This window comes from Rhinatrema bivittatum, chromosome 2, assembly GCF_901001135.1.
Source record: "Rhinatrema bivittatum chromosome 2, aRhiBiv1.1, whole genome shotgun sequence".
NCBI lineage: Eukaryota > Metazoa > Chordata > Amphibia > Gymnophiona > Rhinatrematidae > Rhinatrema > Rhinatrema bivittatum.
Genome location: NC_042616.1, coordinates 721,037,678 through 721,059,522, shown reverse-complemented (window position 1 = coordinate 721,059,522; position 21,845 = coordinate 721,037,678). Strand labels below are relative to the sequence as shown.

General features: G+C 42.5%; 1 protein-coding gene across 4 annotated transcripts in view; it reads left to right on the top strand.

Moving 5' to 3' along the window:
* The window catches only part of RNF19A (ring finger protein 19A, RBR E3 ubiquitin protein ligase), a 217,993-nt gene that overhangs the window by 37,800 nt on the left and 158,348 nt on the right, over positions 1 to 21,845 (top strand). The window contains exon 1 of one of the 4 annotated variants that reach the window (XM_029591804.1): positions 16,108 to 16,164. The exons of the other annotated variants lie outside the window; for them this stretch is intronic. The gene's annotated coding sequence lies outside the window, so the exon portion shown is untranslated. Of the gene's footprint in view, positions 1 to 16,107; positions 16,165 to 21,845 lie in introns of those variants that run through there. 4 annotated transcript variants of the gene reach the window in all.

The following is a 21,845-nucleotide window of genomic DNA, read 5'->3' as shown; positions in this document are numbered from 1 at the left end:
GTTCTCCTCCGCCCCCCTCCCACCCCCCAAGTTACTGTATAGATATAAAAATTGAACCACAGTTACAAAACCTTCAGTATAACCTTGTAACTGTTTAGCATTTAAACACAAGACTGAAACTACAACATCCAGGGGTTACAATCCCCCTCCCGAACCCACCTTCCAGAAAGACACCCAATAATCAACTCATACAAATAATGAACAGTATACAGAAGATAATGACTAAGAAGCAATGACACTATCCCCTACTCAGCACAGATATGGATAAGCATATAGTTTTCAGTTTTTTCCCTCGAACAACCAAATTCTTGCCACATTCTATTGTGAGCGATGTCTACTTTGTGACTTCCTCTCCAGCGGAGCCTTCCGGAGCCAAATTCGCCAGGAAGGCAGAGGCATCATCCGGTTTCAAAAAAAAGGTTTTGTTTTCATGGTGTATCCTTAGCTTTGCCGGATAAAGCAGGGCAAACGGGATGCCTCTCTTATGCAGCTCGTCGCTGCGTGGCTACTGCCATAGAGAAATCATTAAAGAGCAAGATGCGGTTTCCTTCATATTCTATCACCTGGCATTTTCGACATTCGTGCATCAGCTGCACTTTGTGTAGCCAGTTTAAAATGCGTAACATTACAGGTCGTGGTCTATTATCTCCTTCCCGCAGAGGACCCATCCGATGAGTACGCTCACATCGTTTTTGGCCCACCAGAGATGTAAGGCCCAAATGATGAGGGAGCCAATCCTCTACAAGACGGTACAGCTCTAATTCTTTAACAGTCTCTGGAATTCCAGCTGTTTTAATGTTGTTTGGTTTCTGTTCTCTTCATCTATCCGGGTCAGAAGTACTGCCTGCTGCTCTGTGAGTTGTTGGACCTGACGTTCCGCATTTACCAGCCTATCATCCTGGTCACTTATCCTTTGCTCCACGCCATCCATTCTCTTGGCCTGCCCTTCCAATGTCCCCTTTATATCATCCATCATAGTCTGCAGCCTGATGAGTCTCTCATCCAGCGCTCCCGAGACGAGATTTGCAGTAAGACATCCTCTGACACTGATGTGAGTTGTTTCGCACCCTCCGCATTAGTAGCCATTCTGACTGCGGGAGATCCTCGCTCAGGACAGGCCCTGGAACTCCTATGGCGCATTCCTTATTATCCCCCACGCTAGGCTTAATCAGAGCTCAACAGTCTGTCCACTCTGAAAAAACCTGTCTGTGCACTACTATATCCAATAACATTTTTCAGGGATCACAGCAAATGAGAGAATGTGAGATAGACAGACAGAGATCACAGGGTTAGATGCACTGTCTTCATGCAAAAAAACACTTTGTAATCGAAGCAGCGTATTTGTACACTCCAGAAAATCAGAAGGGAGGCCAGCATTGGTGAGAAGTGCCAGGAATGCCAAGGGGTTATGTGAGTTACCAGCTTAATAAACAAAAATATTGTATCCAGTAAAATTTGCAACGATCGCAGCAGGCGAGAGAATGCGGAATAAAAAGAGATCACAGGGCTGGATGTCCTGTCTTCACGCAAAAACACTAGACAATCAGAGCAGTTATACGTACATTCCATAAAATCGGCAGGGAGGCCAGCAAGTATAAGAAGTACCAGTAATGTCAAGATTTATGTGAGCTACCGGGATAGAAATGAGAGGCTTCACTTACTATACTGCCATCACGCTAGAGGAACCAGACAAATGAATATGCTGGATTTTTTTTTTTTTTTTTAAAGATGTCATTGCTTCACAGTGAACACCGCACAGGGTAATGCTCCATACGATAGGACCCCCCGAGACTGGGAATGCCGAATCAGCAAACTATGACCCAAGAGTCAGATACAGAAACACGCTGCAATCACCGCCATTTTAACCACGTGGCTGCTCTGGGAAACTGGATCAACGCTCCGAGCCCCTCGATTTCGCAGCCCCGGTCATCCGCTGCCTTACCATTCTGAGAGGATTGTAGCTGCCTGATGGATCATGTGCTCTCTGCCCCTATCATCGCCTCCCTGGTCGCTGCCGCGGCTTAATAGCTGTAGTTAACATTCCTGTCGGGCAGTCGCCATTTTAGGTGCAGGAGATGGGGATCCAGACTCGTGGGGCCTCTGATCCACTCCCTCGGTATCCAGCTTTCCACCCCGTGGCATCAAGGGCAGGGGTATGTGAGGGAGCCCACCAGAAAAATGTAGAAAAAAACCACTGCCGTGTACTGGCCTCGGACATCTCCTGCATATGGCCCCATGTACAGAGTCATGGGGCCTGATGATGTTCATCCAGGATACTGAGGGAGCTCAGAGGTGTGCTGGTGGATCCTCTGTGTGACCTATTCAATAGATTCTTGGAAACAGGAGTGGTGCCGAGTGTTTGGAGAAGAGCGATAGTGTTCCCACTTCACAAGAGTGGGAGCAAAGAGGAGTCTGGAAACTGCAGGCCGGTTAGCCTCACCTCAGTGGTGGGAAAATCAATGGAGACTCTGCTGAAGGAAAGGATAGTGAACTATCCACAATCCGGTGGGTTGCTCGATCTGAGACAGCATGGATTCACCAGGGGAAGGTCCTGTCAAACTAATCTGATATTTTTTTTGATTGGATGACTAGAGAATTGAATCAGGGAAGAGCACTTGATGTGATTTACTTGAATTTTAGTAAAGCTTTTGATACTGTCCCACATAGACTCGTGAATAAAATGAGAAGCTTGGGAGTGAGCGCCAAGGTGGTGGCGTGAACTACTAACTGGTTGACAGATAGAAGACAGCGTGTGATAGTAAATGGAACCTGTTCTGAAGAGAAAACAGTATTAAGTGGAGTGCCACAGGGATCGATGTTGGGTCCGTTTCTGCTCAATATCTTTGTGAGCAACGTTGCGGAAGGGATAGAAAGTAAAGTTTGTCTATTTGCGAATGATACTAAGATAAGCAACAGAGTGGACATACCAGAAGGAGTAGAGTGAAAGAGACGTGATTTAAGGAAGCTTGAACGATGGACAAAGATATGGCAGCTAAGATTCAATGTCAAGAAGTGTAGTAATGCATCTGGGGTGTGATAATCCAAAACAGCTGTATGTGATGGGGGTTGAAGGACTGTTGTGCACGGAACAAGAGAGAAACCTTGGGATGATAGTGTCTAATGATCTGAAGATGGCAAAGTAATGTGGTAAGGCGATAGCAAAAGCCAGAAGAATGCTGGACTGCATTGAGAGAGGAATAACCAGTAAGAAAAAGGAGGTGATAATTTCCTTGTACAGGTCTTTGGTGAGGCCTCACCTGGAGTATTGTGTTCAGTTCTGGAGACCGTATCTCAAAAGGGATAATGACAGGATGGAGGCGGTCCAGAGAAGGGTGACCAAAATGGTGGTGTTTCTCCATCAAATGACTTATGCGGACAGGTTGAAGGTCCTAAATATGTATACCCTGGAGGAGAGGAGGTGTAGGGAAGATATGATACAAACCTTCAGATACCTGAAAGGTTTGAATGATGTACAATCATCAACAGATCTTATCTGTTGAAAAGAAATCCAGTAGAACTAGGGGTCATGAAATGAAACTACAGGGAGGATGACTCAGAGCCAATATCAGGAAATATTTCTTCATGGAAAGGGTGGTGGATGCCTGGAATGCCCTTCCAGAGGAGGTGGTGAAGACAAAAACAGTAAAAGATTTCAAAGGGGCATGGGATAAACACTGAGGATCTTTTAAGGCTAGAAGATGGGAATGAAGAAAAGAGTGCATGGGGGTAACTTGCTGGTGTGGCAGTTTACTACCCATAACCAATAAGCCTTTATGCTGTTGATGCAACTCCATCATTGCTCTCTGCTTCAACAGCAGGGTGGAAAAGAGGAAAATGGGAATTGGATTCAGACAGCAACCAACTAGGACATTAAATTGCACAGTCTGGGAAAACAAGTATGGGAGTAAATTGCTGATACAGCGATTACTACCCTTAACCAATAAGTCTTAATGCTATGGATACAACTCCAACATCACTCTCTGCTTCAGTGGTAAGAGGTAACGGGGAATTGGACTCAAACAGCAAGCAACAAGGGCCCTGACTTTGACAGTCTGGGAAACTGATAACTTCTGGCCATACAAGCCACCTTTAGAATTAATACCATAAACTTGCTGGGCAGACTGGATGGATCATTCAGTCCTTTTCTGCCATCATTTCTTTTCTATATTTAGATTGTTCAGATTCTCCCTACAAGTCTTCGGTACAGGTCCCACAGAATTTGGTCACCCTTCTCTGAACTGCTTCCAACCTGTGCCTATCCTTCTTGGAGATAAGGTCTCCAGAACTGAATGCAGTCCTCAAGGTTAGTCCTCACCAAAGACCTGTACAAGGTTGTTAAAATTTATTTTTTCTGCTTGTTATTCTTCTCTCTATGCAGCCCAGCATCCCTCTGGCTATAGCCATCATCTTTTCACCTTGCTTCATTGCCTTCATATTTCCAGACATTATCACCTCCAAAGTCATCCTAACCTTGGATATATATAACATGAAGGAATCACATAAATTTCAAAAAGAATTTTGAGAAACCCTTAATAAATGGATGATTTCAAAATTTACACTACAAATAACATTTAGTCTCATACAGAAGTATAATGTCACATGACACACATTCCTTTTTTTTTTTTTTTTTTTTTATAACATATGACATGGTGAAATATCTACCAAACTTGCAGCTCATTCATACCACTAGATTCTTGCTCACTATTGCCTATGAAGATCGTCATTCATTCAATGCAGCTAGTGATTCCAATGTGTTCAAACAAGAATTACAATATAACATTTTATCCAAGGGGCTGGTAGAATGGGGCATACTTCCAACAGTTCAATACATCCTTTCTTTCTTTCTTGCCCCTTCTCGTCACCTCGGTTAGAGGTTGGGGGTCTCAAACTCCCTCTGTAGCGTTTATAAAAAAAAAAAAAAAAAATTTTTTCATTTTCAGACATACAGTAAGTGCATAGTTTAATCGGGGAAGATCTCCATTTTCCTTTTCAGTTCCAGATTATGTTCCTTTAATTTGTGTTTGCTGACTGTCTCTTTACTCTGACAAAAGACTACTGGCAATTTAGACCACACCCCCCCCCTTGTGGATGATGTCACACGGGAAGGAGGTTTGACCTCTCTGGCATCTGTGGAATGAGTAATCCCATTAAGTTCAGACTGGTCTAGCAGTACTAAAGGAAAGGAGATTAAGTAAAGTTAAATTTTGCATTATGGTATTGTCAGTTTGAAACACACACAAAGGGACTTACAAACAGGCCGATTCAGTAAAAACGCAGGAGAGCGGACGAACGCCCGCTCTCCCGGCGCGCACACTGGCCACTCGCGCTATTAGGTGCCGCAGGTTGGACGTGCGTTTTCCTCCCCTTACTGAATAAGGGGTAAGGGAAAACGCGTGTCCAAGAGAAGGCCTGTAAGAAGGTTGGTTTTCTCACCCATCACTAGATAAGAGTCCTGTAGCTGTATATTCTGCTGTTTCCATCAGTTTGCTCACTCCTCCTCTGTAAATATCATTTTTCTTCCTCTCCCTAACCTTTTCACTATCCTTGGTTCATTCTGCAAAGACCAGATGTAGGGGAGCATAGTTCTTGAAAGTTTGTCACAAATGTGTTAAGTCAGTCTGAATGAGTGGTATCTAAAACTTCAGGGGTGGAAAATTCTTGAGCACCAAAGTTTTCCTCACTCGACTCTGGCCTAAGGCTGAGGAGAGGAAGTGGTGGTGGGGGCCAAGTGCTGCAGGGCTGAGAGTGGGTGGAGAGGTCATGGGAGGCAAGCCAGTTGGAGGGAAGGCTGGGAGAGGAAGAAAGGAAGGCTGACTGGTAGGGGATAGGGGAAGAGAGAGAGGAAGGTTGGCTAACTGGGGAGTGAGCGTAAAAAGAATGAAGACTGCTGGGGCAGAGAGAGAGAGAGGTTGGAGGGGGGCTGGACAGGAAGAGGGAAAGATGTTGGCTGATGGGAGGAGGTACAAAGAGAATGAATTGAGGCATGTGAAGGATGAAGTTGGAGGCAGTGGAGAACAAGAAACAAGAAGAAAAACACCCAAAACAGAAAGCAAAATACTGCAAAAAATAAACAAATTAGACCAAAGAGAAAAAGCAAATTGTAAGGGGAAACATGTTTTCTTTGCTCTGAAAGGATTTTTCTAAATATTTTTCCGTCCTTGTATAGCTTGTTTACTGTCCTTCAATCCTACATATGTGTGCACTTTTACATGGCCATAGCCGTGTGGATGTTTCACCCAGAGGTTCCGGTTTGTCAGTTATATTGAAATTTAAAAAATCGGTTGAGCTGCTAGCCCATGCCTAATATAAAAATGACTGTTCAGGGATGGCCTGATTTTTAGACAAACTTTAGTCTTACCTCTGAATCATCAGTTTTGGGAAGAGGTTTTTTTTTTTTTGTCTTGCTGTTTGTTAGTATGGAAATGCTCCCCATCACTTGAATTTTGGATTGTTATTAACTTTTTGGAAGATTAGCATGCTCTTGAAAGTGCCATGTCTGTCTGCAGTTAGTTTTTAAGTTTTAGTCATTTTCAGGTTATATCATATTATATACAGAGTTCTCAGTAATAACTGTGCAGGAAAGAAACAAAGCTAATCTGAAATGAGATTTTTGAAGTTGGTAATGGAAACATTTATAGTAAAGGAACATCATTTTAAATGCTGTATTTTGTAATCAGTCTGAATGATCTTTTTATGTATTAAATGTTTTACATTCTCCTTATGTACTGTGGTTTACCAAATCTCTTGATTATACAAATGAGTATCTTCACATAGTGAAGGCTGCTTTTGTTTTTAGTCATGTTTCGTTTTCTGATTTGAATGATTTCTACTTGAAATGCAAAAATATAAATATGACCACATTTTATGGTTTGATTCACAAAGGCTTCTCTTTTGTAAGCAATGTCAACAGCAGCATTTTTATGCCTGCTTAGGCTTTATTTTCCCACTTAAACATTTTTTCAGCTGGTACACCCCCAAAGCAGTCTTTACTAACAGATTCTTGCTCTTGTGAGCATTGTTTTGTTACATTGCTGTATAGTTCTTGGTATCACTTGCTCTCATATAATTTTATGTTAATTATATCCACGTAACACAAAACTTGATCCAAATGTTCTAGTTAGGCTTGTAATAAGATTCAAATGTTGGGTCACTTTTAAATTATACATGACTTGAGACTTTTTGATTTCTTGGCAAATGAAAAAAAAAAAGATAATTAGAACCTAAAAACTCCTCCTGGAAAACATGCACAAAAATATATTGTGTGAATGTTAGATATTGGGTTTTTGAAGGTTTAAAAAAAAAATCATCTGTACATGAAGATAATGAACAGGAATAATGATGTCATTGTCTAGTTCTCTCAGGAGTATATCTTGTAAAATGAAACTGCCAGTAAATATCTGGATTTTATTAGCCTTTTCTGGCAAATTAATTTAAAAATTGAACCATTACAGAATTGATGTGTGAGGAGGGCTGTGGGCGTCTTAGGTGGTTTTACATTGCAGTAATTCATAGGTGGCTTAACATCTCAAGTCACCTTGCCAGGGAGTAAGTACTTTGTTATAACTTTTGGATATTTAATGAAGGATCAACAAAGAAATAGGGAAAGATATTTGAAAGTAAAATGTTTTAATCTTATTCATAATAAAAGATGTCTGGATTTCTGCTCTCTTCTCCATTGCAAGGACACATTTTTGATCACACAGAGGCATTTTTGTCAGAAATGGTACTTGCACCTGGTCATTTGTATGTTGCATTGACACGAGCAAGTTCAGATTCTTTTTTGCCTGCTAGAGCAGTCCATTACTCTTGGGATTTCCCCATTCCTCTGAGGTCAGAGACAGAGGGCACACCCTTTTTCATGACTTCACTTCTAGATATAAAAGGGGAGTAGTTGTAAGCCCTTGTCATTAGTCGCTATGAACAAGGATAGATGGCTTGGCAAGCTGCCCAGAGATAGGGTGTGGGTGGCCCTGGCCTGCTAGAGCCCACTGAGCTCCTGGAGCAACAAACTTTCAAGGTTGATTTTCCCCAGTGTAGCTGCCTCCCAGGTGGGTCCTTCCTTGGTTGCCGACACCTAAGGGGAGTGTGTTCCTAGATCGCAAGGGACTGAGGATCCCACTAGGAGGACCCTTGCTCCTTAGGGAGTAAAGGTTCCTAGAGGACTTAGGCCTACTAAATAAAAAAAAAAAAGAGGTAGAAAAGTGTTGGGGTTTTTTTTTTCGCATGTCTCTTTCTTCCTCACTATCTCTCATGCTTACACTATTGGCCTTTCTCTTTTGGCCCTAGGCATTCTGTGGCTACTCCAGAAGCGCACTATAAAGCTTGTAACAAAACAAAAAATAAGCCTTTCAGAGAGAGGAGACCCCAAAGCAACCAGGGCTGTTGCTCTCCCTTAAGGAAAGAGGCTCTGGGGGATCGCCTTGAGGGTTATGATGGGAGACTTGGAGCAGGGTCTCATCCTAGATCCTAGCAGGAGCCCATGCTAGGTTTTTTTTTCACAGGATTTAATTCTGATAATGCACCGTGCTTTCTGCGCGTTGCAGAAATCAGATTCTCTGGGAGATTCAAGTTCCTGGAACTAGTGGGAAGATAAAAGTAGAAGGCTTTAAATGCCCTGGGAGGCATGGGGCAGAAAGTATCTCCTGCTGTGACTGCTATACCAAATTCAAGTGAGGAAAGGTGATCACTGGATGAGTCAGAGCAGCCCGGGGCAGATCGCGAGGCGGCTTCCAGCAGCCCCCGCCGGCGAGGGTGCATGAACGCACGCCGTGACCTGAGGGCCCGGCTAGACGTCCGAGGTCACGGCATGCGCTCATGGCAGCGAAGGTGCATGAACGCACGCATGCCATGACCTGAGCGCCTGGCTGGACGTCAGAGGTCACGGCGTGCGCCCATTCACCATTGCCGGCGAGGGCTGCTGGAAGCCGCCTCGCGATCCGCCCCGGGCTGCTCTCGCTCTCGCCGCCGGCTGCCCCCGGGAGGATGGGAGAGAGGACTGGGGCTGGCCCGGAGACCGGCACCCATGGACGCGGCCAGGGCAGGTGAGCGGGGGCTGGGGGATGGGATTAGTCGCGATCTGAAGAGTGGCTTTCCCGGTGTGTTGGATTTTAGGTTTTCTTTTGCTTAAAGTTGGGATCCACTTCCTTCTACCTGTCATTTTAAATGTCATTTGAAATGACAGGTACCAGCGCACCCAGGATGCTGTATAGTGCCTATACAGTAAAATGGATTGCGCTTCATGGACGCTCATTGGACGCGGCTTGCATTTGCATGCCATTTAAATACAGTATCGAGCGGTATGTGATCCAGATTGTGCGTGCGGCAAACGCGGGTGCACCCGGCACTAACGCACCTCTTTCTACCGCATCTTACTGTATCGGCCTGTTAGTAATTTGTCCATATTCAGTTACCTTTAAGCTGGGTCGCTCATTCCTTCCGAAGGTAGTGTCTCTCTTCCATCTGAATCAGGTAGTGGTTCTCCCATCTTTCAGAAAGAGAGTGAATGTAAAGAGGAGGATAGTAATCTTCACCTACTGATGTACACCAGGTAATACTAAGATACTTGAAGGTGACAAATTCCTTCAGGAAATCTGATAGGCTGTTTGTGATGTTCAGTGCACCTCGAAAGGGAGAATGGCCTCCAAGGCTTCAACCTATGTGTTGAACAGTAGTTAAGTGCTGTTGGCGCTTTACCCACTCTGCTTGAGCACAAACATTTTCCAGGGCAGAAGCATCATCGATCTCTTGGGAAATCTGCAGAGCAGACACTTGGTCATCCCTGCCCTCATTTTCCAAGCAGTACATACTGAACATACATGTAAAGGAAAGAGCGGCTTTTGGGTCTGGGGTTCTTAAAAGCAGCCCCCCACCTCCAGGCCTAGGGGGAGCTTTTGTATCTTCCAAGATTAATGGACTGGCCTAGCAGGTGAAAGGGGAGATAACATTGTTCTTACCTGATACTTTTCACACCTCTCTTCCCCCCCCCCCCCCCCCCATACAGAGACCACAAGCAGGGTCATGTGAGGTGACTAGAGTCTGTCTTGTGTCTCTTCTCTCTCCTGTAACTCTCACAGGCATTTAAGCTGGTTTAAAATATTTAGAACTTGTGTAGTTGTGGGTACACATTAAGGAAATAATCAAAATCATGTTAATGCAAAAGATTTACAAGCATTTCTTATGATTTTCTGTAATTTCTCATCTTGCTAATTTATGTATTCCTATTTTTAAGTCAAAGTGATCAGACCAGTTTCTTGTAATAAAAGTGTGAGGATGGGGCAAAGTGTTCCCAAAGCTATAAATAGTGCAAAATAGCTTCAGTCTTCTGATATATTAACACTTTTCTAGACTTTGATCTATTTACAGCTATGTAGTTTAGCTTTGTGTTTCATCAGAAATATTTCAAAAGAATAAGTCCTTACCACTTCTATTTTGTTTTTGGGTGGATAGCTTACCTCTTTTTCAGTCTTGGTCTTCCAGCTCAGCTGGAACCTATTTCAGCCCTGCTTTTTGCAGTAACTGGGGTTTCTCTCTGTTTAGTTTAGTTTTTTTTTATTTTAAATGATAAATATATAAACTCTACCAACCAACATGTGACACTTTTTTTTTTTTTTCATGTATAGTCAACAGAGAAAACTAAATCACCCACCCTGAACTCACTCTCCCCGAAATAACCTTCGCATAATAACCACATAAACAAGAGCAGTGGAATCATTGATCAAGGAAAGAGAAAAACTACATTCGTTGTAAAAACCATCCTCGATTAAAAACTTCCCACAAATCCTACCCCAGCACCCCTCTTCCTAAAGCTCTCAATCAGATTGTCCAGATACAAATAAATGCCTACCATTAGTCCCCTTTTCATTTTTCAAATATTTCAACATAGGGTCCCAAATATTTAAAGCTCTCCTGGGTTTTCCTCTGGCCTTCTGTTAACTTCCCTTTCTTTTTTTTAAAGCAAGATGCCCATTGTTCCCTTCCTGAAGAATCTCTGGTAGATAAATGAAACATACACTTTTGGATTATCCAGAATAGTGAGGTTTGTGACCTTTTTCACAACTGCCTTTATTCCTCCTCAATAAGAAGTAAGTACAGGACAGTAAAAAAAAAAAAAAAAAAAGAGCCCACAACATCTCCAGCATTTCTCTGAATGAATGTCTCACTGCATGCATCCTCTGCAGAGTCAGATACGTCCTTAGAAGAACATGATACTGTTCTACAATGTGAACAGAAATCGAGCACTTCCATACTCCTAGGGTTATTTGATCCTAGTCCTCCTCCTGCCATGAGCCTCTTATCTCTTTTTCTCATATTTTACCGCTGGGTACCATTTTATTTTCCCCACTCCAACATATAGCTTTGTAGATATGATTCGCCTACCTCTTCACTTTTCCCACACCAAATATTGCTTTCTCTAAAAGGGATTGAGTCTTTTTCCTTGGGCAAGGCATATCTCCTTAATTGAAAAAAAAAAAAAAACCAGAAAAAAGGAAACACCGAAAGATCAAACTTCTGTTAGATTCCTCCCAGGATCAAAATTTTCCCTCAGTAAGCTGAAAAAATATCCTGAGGAGAACGGTAGATTAGATTATATCTCGAACCTTCTGGTGCCATAGACTCAACAGCGCACCACATGTCAAAATAGAGTATGGATCGATTGACCAGTTTTTCTCCTCTGGAACATTGTCACCCAAAGTATTATATATTGCAGCTCCTGTACTGTACTCAACTGTCAGGACCTGAACCCTAGAATACCATGTGCTTCTATCCCCTGGATACATGATTTTATTTTAACGGGTAGTGCTGGCCAGCCCTCGCTGTCCTTTATCTACCACGATCCACATCATGACTCCCTTGGGGACCACTGAGTTGTACTTCCACCGTTATGCTCCACATATGTCATGCTCCTCATTACTCACATGGAGAATTTTCCTGAGACCAGGAGCACAAGACCCCTCAATTGCCATTTTGCTTCAGGAGCATTAAGAACACCACTGCTTCCATTTACTGTCTATTAACACTTGCAGCCATGCTGTGTATAGCAATCGCGATCTCGTGTTTTTTTTTTTTTTTTTTAAGTATAACACTTTTTTCACATCGGTAAAAGCGCTCCATTTGAGTGTTCAAACAATAATCAGGGAAGCTGGCCCCTGATTGCCTTTATACTCTAAAGTGCTTGACACATTTTCTTTACACAGCCTGCACTCTTTCACTTGAAACTTATGAAACCTGGTCAAAAAAGCCTGAGATCTATCCAAATTGTTTCACCGCTGACCAGAAACATGATTGCACTCTATCCAATTCCAGTCCCAGATCTCCATACCCACGGCTAGTATTTCTTTTAACATAGTCTCAGCTAAAGCTGTAGAGTTGTTGCCCTCTAACCTTTCAAGGATCCTCATGATATGGACATTTGAGTGCCGTGATCTCTCCAAATCATTGACCTCTTCCTACAGGCTAACAACTTGCTTGCACATAGAGGCAAGAGAATTAGCAGCCCAGGATTCCCAGTCCTCTTGATCCCTGATGAATTAGCTCCTCCACACGCACACAAATGGAATCAAACTTCTCATTCAGTTCAGTGATCAAATTCTTAATTGCAAGTAAGTCTTTTTTGTAAATTACACTTGCATATCTTTAATTTTAGACAAAACTACCGGTAGTAGCATCAGGTCAAGGGAGTCTTGTTCTGCTGGAGGTTAACCCTGTGCTTTGCTGGTCCAACACGTTCTGTATTTTATGGATGTAACAGTAGCTTTGCACTCTTACCAAACAGTTTTCCTTTTTCATCTGCTGGGAGTTATTTTTGCATTTATGGGTCCTCCTCAGGTAATGGCCATTCCCCCAGTTTTTGGGATTGGTCATTGATCCACTTTTATATTCTGGAGTTGAGCAAGGAGAAAGTTTCTATTCTGAAGTTGGGTTGGCTATATTTTTTAGTTGGCGATCGTAGTGGGCCCCAGCCTACTACCAGGGACAGCAGAAAGAAATCCTATTTTTGTGCCCTCCTGGCCAAAAGGAGTTTTCCTGTGTACAAAAGAGGAGGAGAGATTTTTGGATTTCTGGTAGAGTGTGTCTGTGAGTTCTTCCAGCCTTGAAGGCAAGTAATTTTGGTACTCTGTGCCTACCCAACAGTCAAGTGGGCTTGCAGAGCTCAAGGGAAGAGTGTTGGGTCAAAGAGAAGTTGATGTTTCCTATTTTTGAGAAGCTGTGTTCTCTTTTTTTTTTTTTTTTCCAATGTTGGGACAAAAAAAAATCTGGTTCAGGTTGAGAATGCACAAGGAGACAGTGGTTTTGGGAGTGATTATTTTACTTTTTATGATATGTTTTCAATCTTGCATGGATACTTTTCTTTAAACTTTAGTAAATCCCTTTTGATTTGAAAACCCCTCCCTTGTCTGGGTTCAAGTATTTTAAGTTCATCAGGAGACAGACTGAAGAAAGACCAGTGAGTACAGTGTGGAAAATTGAGAAGAGAGAGAAATTAAGCGAAGTTTACACCAGCACCAAGGGCCCCGGAGGCCTTGTCCTCCACCCCGGCCTCCTAGTGAGAAGTGAGAAATAGAGAGATGGTCTGGAACAGTAAGTATGGCCCTGGGAGCTGCTGTGATCTCTGCGTTAGGTATGCTGAAACCAAGAGGGTGTTATATGTAGTTTAGCAAGATAGAAGTACAGTAATACCAATGGTTAATATAGTCCGTATATAAAAGAATGATTTTTTGTTTGTTTCACAAGCTCTTTCTTATACTCATTTATTCTCAGTAAAAATCCATGCTTTGCCACTGTTTTAAAAAGGGATTGGGATAGCTTGGCAGTTCAGTGGCATTACTGTGCATTGCCATGCTGAGGCCTGGGGTTGACTGCTGGGTCCCAAAAAATAAAAAGCTGGGGGGTGCAGTATTTTATTGCAGTGATTCTATCCTCATAATTTCTTGGTATTATCAAGCATGGAAAAATTGCAAATACCTGGTCACTTAAAGTTTGGTTCCTTCAAGTGTGGCTTTGAATAGCCTTCTGTTGCCAGGCTGAAAGGAGGAACTACAAATGATCTAACTTTCAACAATACATTTTAAACCTTAAAACAGTTCTAAAACAAAGTCAAACAAATATCTACCCCTCCCCCTCCAACACACACACACTACATACCAGCTACAAAAAGTCACAAACCGAACAGAGAAAACAAAATCATACAGATGTCAATGTCTCAAAAGTTTCCCAAAACGTAATAAACAACTTGGTAGCCACTCAAATTTTTAAGATTCAGTACAGCATTAAATCTCAGCTTTTCCATTTGAGAACATTGTTTCATCAAAGCCACCCATTTCCCAAGAATCTCTTTTTGCATTCCATGAAGACAAAATCTCTTTTAGCCATCAAGAGAGAAATTAATGGAAATCTTAAAGTCCCCCTAGATAAATGAACACTGCTATCCACTCTCCGAGACACATTAATTTACATATCCAATTAACCTCACAATTCAATACCTTGCCCAAAAAAAAATAATTAGTTCCAATAAAATCCCAATTAATGGCATTCAGTTAAGTGAACATATGTGACAGAGTGCCATGTTGATGGTTACGCTTTAAACATAAATCAGAATTCCAGAATTGATGTTTAGGCCCCCACCCCTGGCTTTAGTCACATAAATTCTATGCAACAATTTAAATTGAATTTCTCTCATACTCTCAGCAGGAAGGTGTTTATAAAGTGAAATAAAAGCTGCTTTAATGTCCATTTGTGAAAGAAATATTTGTAAATCAGCAGACCAGAGGGCAACCAAACGTGAAAGACAAAAGGGCAGCTCATCAGTAAACAACTTAAAATACCAAATTTCAATGGAACTAAACTTAATAGTGGTATCAAAGAAACTATCCTCCAGGTCAATGTATCTTAACATGCATAATATTATGGCAACTTTTTGAAAGCAGAAGTATCGTGCTTGCAGATAAGCAAAAAAATGATTATTTGGAATTTGCCAATGCTCCACAACCTGTTAAAAAGAGAGATCCTCACTTTCATATTTAAAGCCCTTCATGATCTGGCTCCTCTTTGTATTCAATCTGCAATCCTACGATATTCCCCAAAGCAGTCCCTCCGCTCTTCTTCAAAGAATCTGTCAGAGGTCCCATGCCTCAAGTATGTACACTTAGCTGAATCTAGAGAACAGATTTTTAGTATAGTAGTCTCCTTTCTCTGGAATGCCTTACCAGAGGAAAATGGATCAGAAAACGACTTCCCGCATTTCTGAAAGCTACTTAAGGCCCACCTTTTTATATTAGCCTTCCCAGCCTGAAGTTTATTGATTTTTACCTGTGACATATTTGCACTTTTACTATGTAGATTACTATATTTTATTGTAATATTTTATCTAAATAATGCTGTCTGATCTGTCTCTGGTTCACATCCTTTGTGCATTTGTTCTCCATTTACTGTGTATGTATGTTCTTACCTGCTGAGATTGGTGGATCAGAGGGCTATAAATTGTTTAAATAAAGAGAGAAAAAAGACTCCTGCACGTCATGAGCCATAAGACCAATGTTAGCAATGCCAAGTGTTTCCTACACCTGAAAGACCAATCTTCCAACATATGTAGAAAAATCAGCATTACTGATAAGCAGTAGAAAAGGAGAGACAGAAGCAGATCTGCCACTATTGCCAAGCTTTCCATGCTGAAACTCCACAATAAAATTTATATGTGAAGAACAGGGAATTGAAGGCCAGTGCTGGTGTAGTAGTTTGCAAGGTCTATATGGATAAGACTATTCTTCCATTAAAAACTCTTTATCATATCTCCGTCTCCAGCAGATGGTGGACATGCATCAACCTACTGGGGATTGCTTAAAAAAGATTTTAGAAGAAGAAAAGAGATTTAATTTGCCCTACTCTCCTGTGGTGATACCTTTATGGTCCCTCCCTCAGTCGGGTTTTCCTGAGGTGATATCTGCAGATCCCTCCCTCAGAGTGCCTAGGTTTGGTAGCTGGTTTTCTGTCATGGACTTAGCTGTAGAGCAAAAAACATCTGAGAGGCTAGTGGGTGTAGGAAGCTGAGCGTGGTGGTGAAGATCTTTTCACTCTCTCACCCTGCAGTTGGAGACTCCGAGCCTCGGTGCGCTGATCCGATGTCCGTTCCTGCCTCCAGGGGAGCTTGGAGTCGTGGCAGCTTGGCGGGTGAGCAGACTTTTGGCTAGGCCCTGCTCTCAAGGTTTGCTCAGATGCTATGTAGTAGGCTGCGGTTGCATTCGTGCACTTTTCTACACACAAGTCTGCCACGAAAGTGTCTGACATCTGTTCGCACTTGCGCACCTGCATGGGTGCTCAGGTAGATGCCTACCTGGGCCGCATATTGGGCGCCTAAATCTTGTGCATCCGTAGTGGGTGCTTATTGGACAGAGCTTGTTTTGGGGCACGCTGACCAGGCTCACTTGTGCGGACATGCAGTTGGATGTACAATTGTCGGACACCTTTGAGAGCATGCTTTCTAGTGGATGTTTATTCATGGCGCCAGTAGCAATGAAGCCTAAGCGCCTTACCCTTTGTGCTGCTTGCATTATTTGGGCATCTCAGCCTGGCGTCCCTTCTATTTATTTATTTAAAAAATTTTGTATACCATGAATTGGTCAGAATTCTGATAGTCTAGACGGTTCACAATTAACATACATAATTAAAATAACAATACAAATAAAAACATAACATATACTACGTTTCCAACAGTGACTAATGAGGGACTGTTGAGGGAGCAGTAGTGTTACTTTAAAATTCAACTGATTTTGTAAGTCAGGGTAAAGAGAGTGAGTTCAAAAAATCCCTAAAAACTTTTCTATTGGCTGTCAATCGAAGTTGTGTCAGTGTTGCTTGGAAGCTCGGGGAGAGTTGTTGCTGGCTGATTTTGCTGAACCCAGCCCTTCCCAGCATGATACAGGAATGGGACTAAAGGGAGGATCTGTCAGAGGTTTCACTTGCTTTTGGGGCTCTCCCCTAACTGATTCGTCAGCAGGGGAAGGCAACTTTTCTGGTTCTTTTGGTGGTGCCAGATTGGCCCAGGAGGCCATGGCATGCAGATCTGCAGAGGCTCTTGGTGGACTCTCCTCTCCGATTACTTGTCCACAGGGATTCTCTATGACAGCTCTATTCGTCATGAAGATCTGACTCTTTTGTCTTATAGTATGGCCTTTGAAAGGGCTCAATTGCTGAAGCATGGATATTCCACTGTTGTGATTCCACCTTGCTTCGAGCGTGAAAGTTCTCCACTTCCTTAGCCTATGTTCAGGTATGGCAAGGGTTTGAGGCTTGGTGTGAGGAATGAGGGGTTCATTCTTGTTCGGTTAAAGATCCTGTTCATTTTGGATTTTTGCATGATGGGTTGATTAAGGGCTTGGCCCTTAATTCCTTGAAGGTACAGGTGATAGCTCTTGCCTATTTCCGAGGTCGGGTGAATGGTGAACCCTTCCTGGCCCATCCAGATGTGGCCTGGTTCTTGAAAGGGTTGAAGCATCTTCATCCCCCTTTGTGGTTGCCGGTGCCCTTGTGGAGTCTTAATCCGGTTCTGGATATCTGGTGGGTCTCATTCGACCACTGCGTAGCCTGTCCTTGAGCTACTTACTTTGAGGATGGTGTTGTGTGCATAGTTTCCAAACTGCAGGCTCTGTCTTGCTGGAAACCATTCCTGCGAGTGACTCCGGGGGTGGTCCAGATGCGAACTGTTCCGTCTTTTTTGCCGAAGGTGGTCTCGGATTTTCACTTGAATCAATCAATCAATTTCCCTGCCGATACTGGACAAGGAGAGAGTGATGGATGAATATAGTCTTTTACGTACCTTGGATGTCAAGTGGCATATCTTGAGGTGTTTGGAGGTTTTTAAACTTCTCAGGAAGACAGACTAGCTGTTTATACTCTACTGTGTTGGTAAACAGGGTGAGCTGGCATTGAGGACTATCATAGCCTGCTGGATTAAGGGGGTTTCCAACATTATTCAGAGTAGTTAAATCACAAGCAGACTGATACATTACAGGAGGACCTTGCAAGACTGGAAGATTGGGCATCCAAATGGCAGATGAAATTTAATGTGGACAAGTGCAAGGTGTTGCATATAGGGAAAAATAACCCTTGCTGTAGTTACACAATGTTAGGTTCCATATTAGGAGCCTACCACCCAGGAAAAAGATCTAGGCATCATAGTGGAAAATACTTTAAAATTGTCGGCTCAGTGTGCTACAGCAGTCAAAAAAGCAAACAGTGTTAAGAATTATTAGGAAGGGAATGGTTAATAGAACGGAAAATGTTATAATGCCTCTGTATCGCTCCATGGTGAGACCGCACCTTGAATACTGTGTACAATTCTGGTTGCCGCATCTCAAAAAGGATATAGTTGCAATGGAGAAGGTACAGAGAAGGGCAACCAAAATGATAAAGGGGATGGAACCAGCTCCCCTATGAGGAAAGGCTGAAGAGGTTAGGGCTGTTCAGCTTGGAGAAGAGATGGCTGAGGGGGGATATGATAGAGGTCTTTAAGATCATGAGAGGTCTTGAACGAGTAGATGTGACACGGTTATTTACACTTTCGGATAATAGAAGGACTAGGGGGCATTCCATGAAGTTAGCAAATAGCACATTTAAGACTAATCGGAGAAAATTCTTTTTCACTCAATGCACAATAAAGCTCTGGAATTTGTTGCCAGAGGATGTGGTTAGTGCAGTTAGTGTAGCTGGGTTCAAAAAAGGTTTGGATAAGTTCTTGGAGGAGAAGTCCATTAATGGCTATTAATCAATTATACTTAGGGAATAGCTGCTGCTATTAATTGCATCAGTAGCATGGGTTCTTCTTAGTGTTTGGGTAATTGCCAGGTTCTTGTGGCCTGGTTTTGGCCTCTGTTGAAAACAGGATGCTGGGCTTGAGGTACCCTTGGTCTGACCCAGCATGGCAATTTCTTATGTTCTTATGTTATCATGGCCACATAAGTGGATGCTGAGCAGCGGTTGCCTAGACAGGTTAGGGCTCATTCCACTAGGGCTTAGGCAGTGTCATGGGTGAAGATTAGATTGTTCTCTCCTGTCGAGATTTGCCGAGCTGCGACACGGTCCTCCTTACACACCTTTTCCAGTCATTATTGCCTGGATGTGCAGGCCTAGGAGGACACAGCCTTCACGAGTGCGGTGTTGATCGGACCGCGGGCAGAGTCCTCCCCTGTTTGGGTCGTGGATTAACCTGTCTGAATGCTAAGAGAGGAGAAATTACTACTTACCTGATAATTTCCTTTACTTTAATGAAAACAGGTTAATCCATGACCAGTGGTTTATGCACCTTTACCAGCAGATGGAGATGGAACAAAGCTGACATCACAGCATATCTACCCTTGCACTGATATTAGCCTGCCAGTATTCTCTGCAAAAGCCAACTGTGGGCAACTAAATGCATGATCTTAACTATTAACAACCAACCATTCAGGCACTTAATTAACAGGAAAACATTGAGCTCAGACAAGAAGTGTAATATCACTAATCTAGGGACTGGATCTGCACTTACCAGTAATCCCTGGAAACGCAGCCAGTCAGGAGGACAATAGCACCACCATCTGGCAGCCAAGGATGGGAAGGTGGATTAACCTGTCTTCATTAAAGAAAAGGAACTTCCTTTTGAAATATTACACAACATAAGAACATGCCATACTGGGTCAGACCAAGGGGTCTATCAAGCCCAGCATACTGTTTCCAACAGTGGCCAATCCAGGCCATAAGAACCTGGCAAGTACCCAAAAACTAAATCTATCCCATGTTACTGTTGCTAGTAATAGCAGTGGCTATTTTCTAAGTCAACTTAAGTAATAGCAGGTAATGGACTTCTCCTCCAAGAACTTATCCAATCCTTTTTTAAACACAGCTATACTAATGGCACTAACCACATTCTGGCAACAAATTCCAGAGTTTAATTGTGCGTTGAGTGAAAAAGAACTTTCTCCGATTAAGTTTTAAATGTGCCACATGCTAACTTCAAGGAGTGCCCCCTAGTCTTTCTATTATCCGAAAGAGTAAATAACCGATTCACATTTACCCGTTCTAGACCTAGCAAATACAAATCTATATATAACATTATAAGCTAACCAGTTTACAGAACTAACAAACCCTCCAAAATGTTTTAGATCTGTGAGTTTACAAAATTTTTCCCCACATTCTCACCTCGCTTACCTCACACTCATTCATACTGTCCACTCCTCATTCATCATCTATGCTGCCAGCCATGCTTCTTACAACAACCGATCTATTGAAATTTTGAATTCAATCAGGTTATCTAAAAATGTATTCCACGGTTTCATAAATTTTAAAAATTTGTGGTGTATCCTGCCACAATTCCATTTTTTTTCCATTTGAAAAACTTCTAATATGTCTCCACATATGTATGATAGGTATGGAGTCCTCTATCTATTTAAGTAACATACTTTTTCTAGAAATCAGTAAAGATAAATATATCAAAGATCTATGAGTAAATATTTAGTCCTTTGTAGGGCAGATTGAAATGTTGAATTGTCTTTAATAATTTCTTTTTATTTTACTATTGCATTTTGTTTTATGTGTTCAGCAGATGGAGGGAATAGGAGTCCAGTGGTTTAGGCGCACTGATCAAATCTTGGCCAAGAGATGCCGTACTATGTTTTCTCACCCTTGCCTCTCATAGGCAGGATATTGAGGTGGATAGAGGATCACCCAACAATGATAATCCTAATCACCCCAGATTAGTCAAAGCGATTATGGAACACCGACCCAGTTTGGTTCCTGGACCCCCTTCCCACCGGTCTCTTCCCAGGAGGCACAGGTTACTTAGAAAAGGTCTGATTGTGATGGAAGACCCTGCTCCATTCTTGCTTATATCCTGGCCCTTGCAAAGGAGTGTTTGCTCAGATAGGACTATTCTATGGTAATCCATATCAACTATGTTTAAGGCATGCAGAGCTTCAACATCCTTGGCCTATATCGATCTGTGCATGTTTGAGGACTTCTGTCACTTCTGTCAAGATATCACCTTGGAATGTGGACAATGGTGAATATCCTATGCTTCCTTGAAAAAGGATTAGATAAAAGCTTAGTCCTTAACTCCCTGAAAATACAGATGGCAGCTGTATTGTGTTACAGAGGTACAGTTAAAGGACTGCACAGCTATCTGCATCTGGGTGCAGATAGCTGTGCACCCAGATGTAGTTTAGTATCTACAAGAAATAAAACAGATCTGTCCCTCGTCCAGACCATTGGTCCCTCAGTGGAATCTTAACTGGTGCTGGAGGCACCCCTTGAACCAATAAGGCAATCACCCCTGAAGGATCTATCTCTGAAGACTGTTTTTGGCCCGTATCTGTTTCGCTAGATGCGTCTCAGAACTACAGACCCTCTTGTGTAAGGACCCATACTTGGTGTTTTCAGCAGAGGCCATCACACTGAAGTTGGTGCTATCTTTTCTGCCCAACGTGGCCTCTGCCTTTCACTTACAATAGTCCATTTCCCTTCCTGCTTTGACATAGCAAGGAGCAGAAGAGAGACAGGACACTTCACCTTCTAGATGTTAGACACCTCCTCTTAAGATACCTGAAGCTCACTAATCACTTACAGAAAAACGAATTATTTGTCTTGTTCGGACATCCCCGAACGGGGATGCAGCCACCAAGGCAACATTTTTAGCTCGCAAGGTGTATTTCCAATGCACCAAGAAGCTTTGCGCAAAAACGATTGTGTAAAACTGAGTGCTGCTTAGCACTCTCACATGGAAATCCCATGCTAATGAAGGCATCAACTATTACTCCCAGTGAAAAGAAATGCCCTGGCTTAACTCATGTTTTGTGTGCATAAAACATTTTTTGTATGCATAA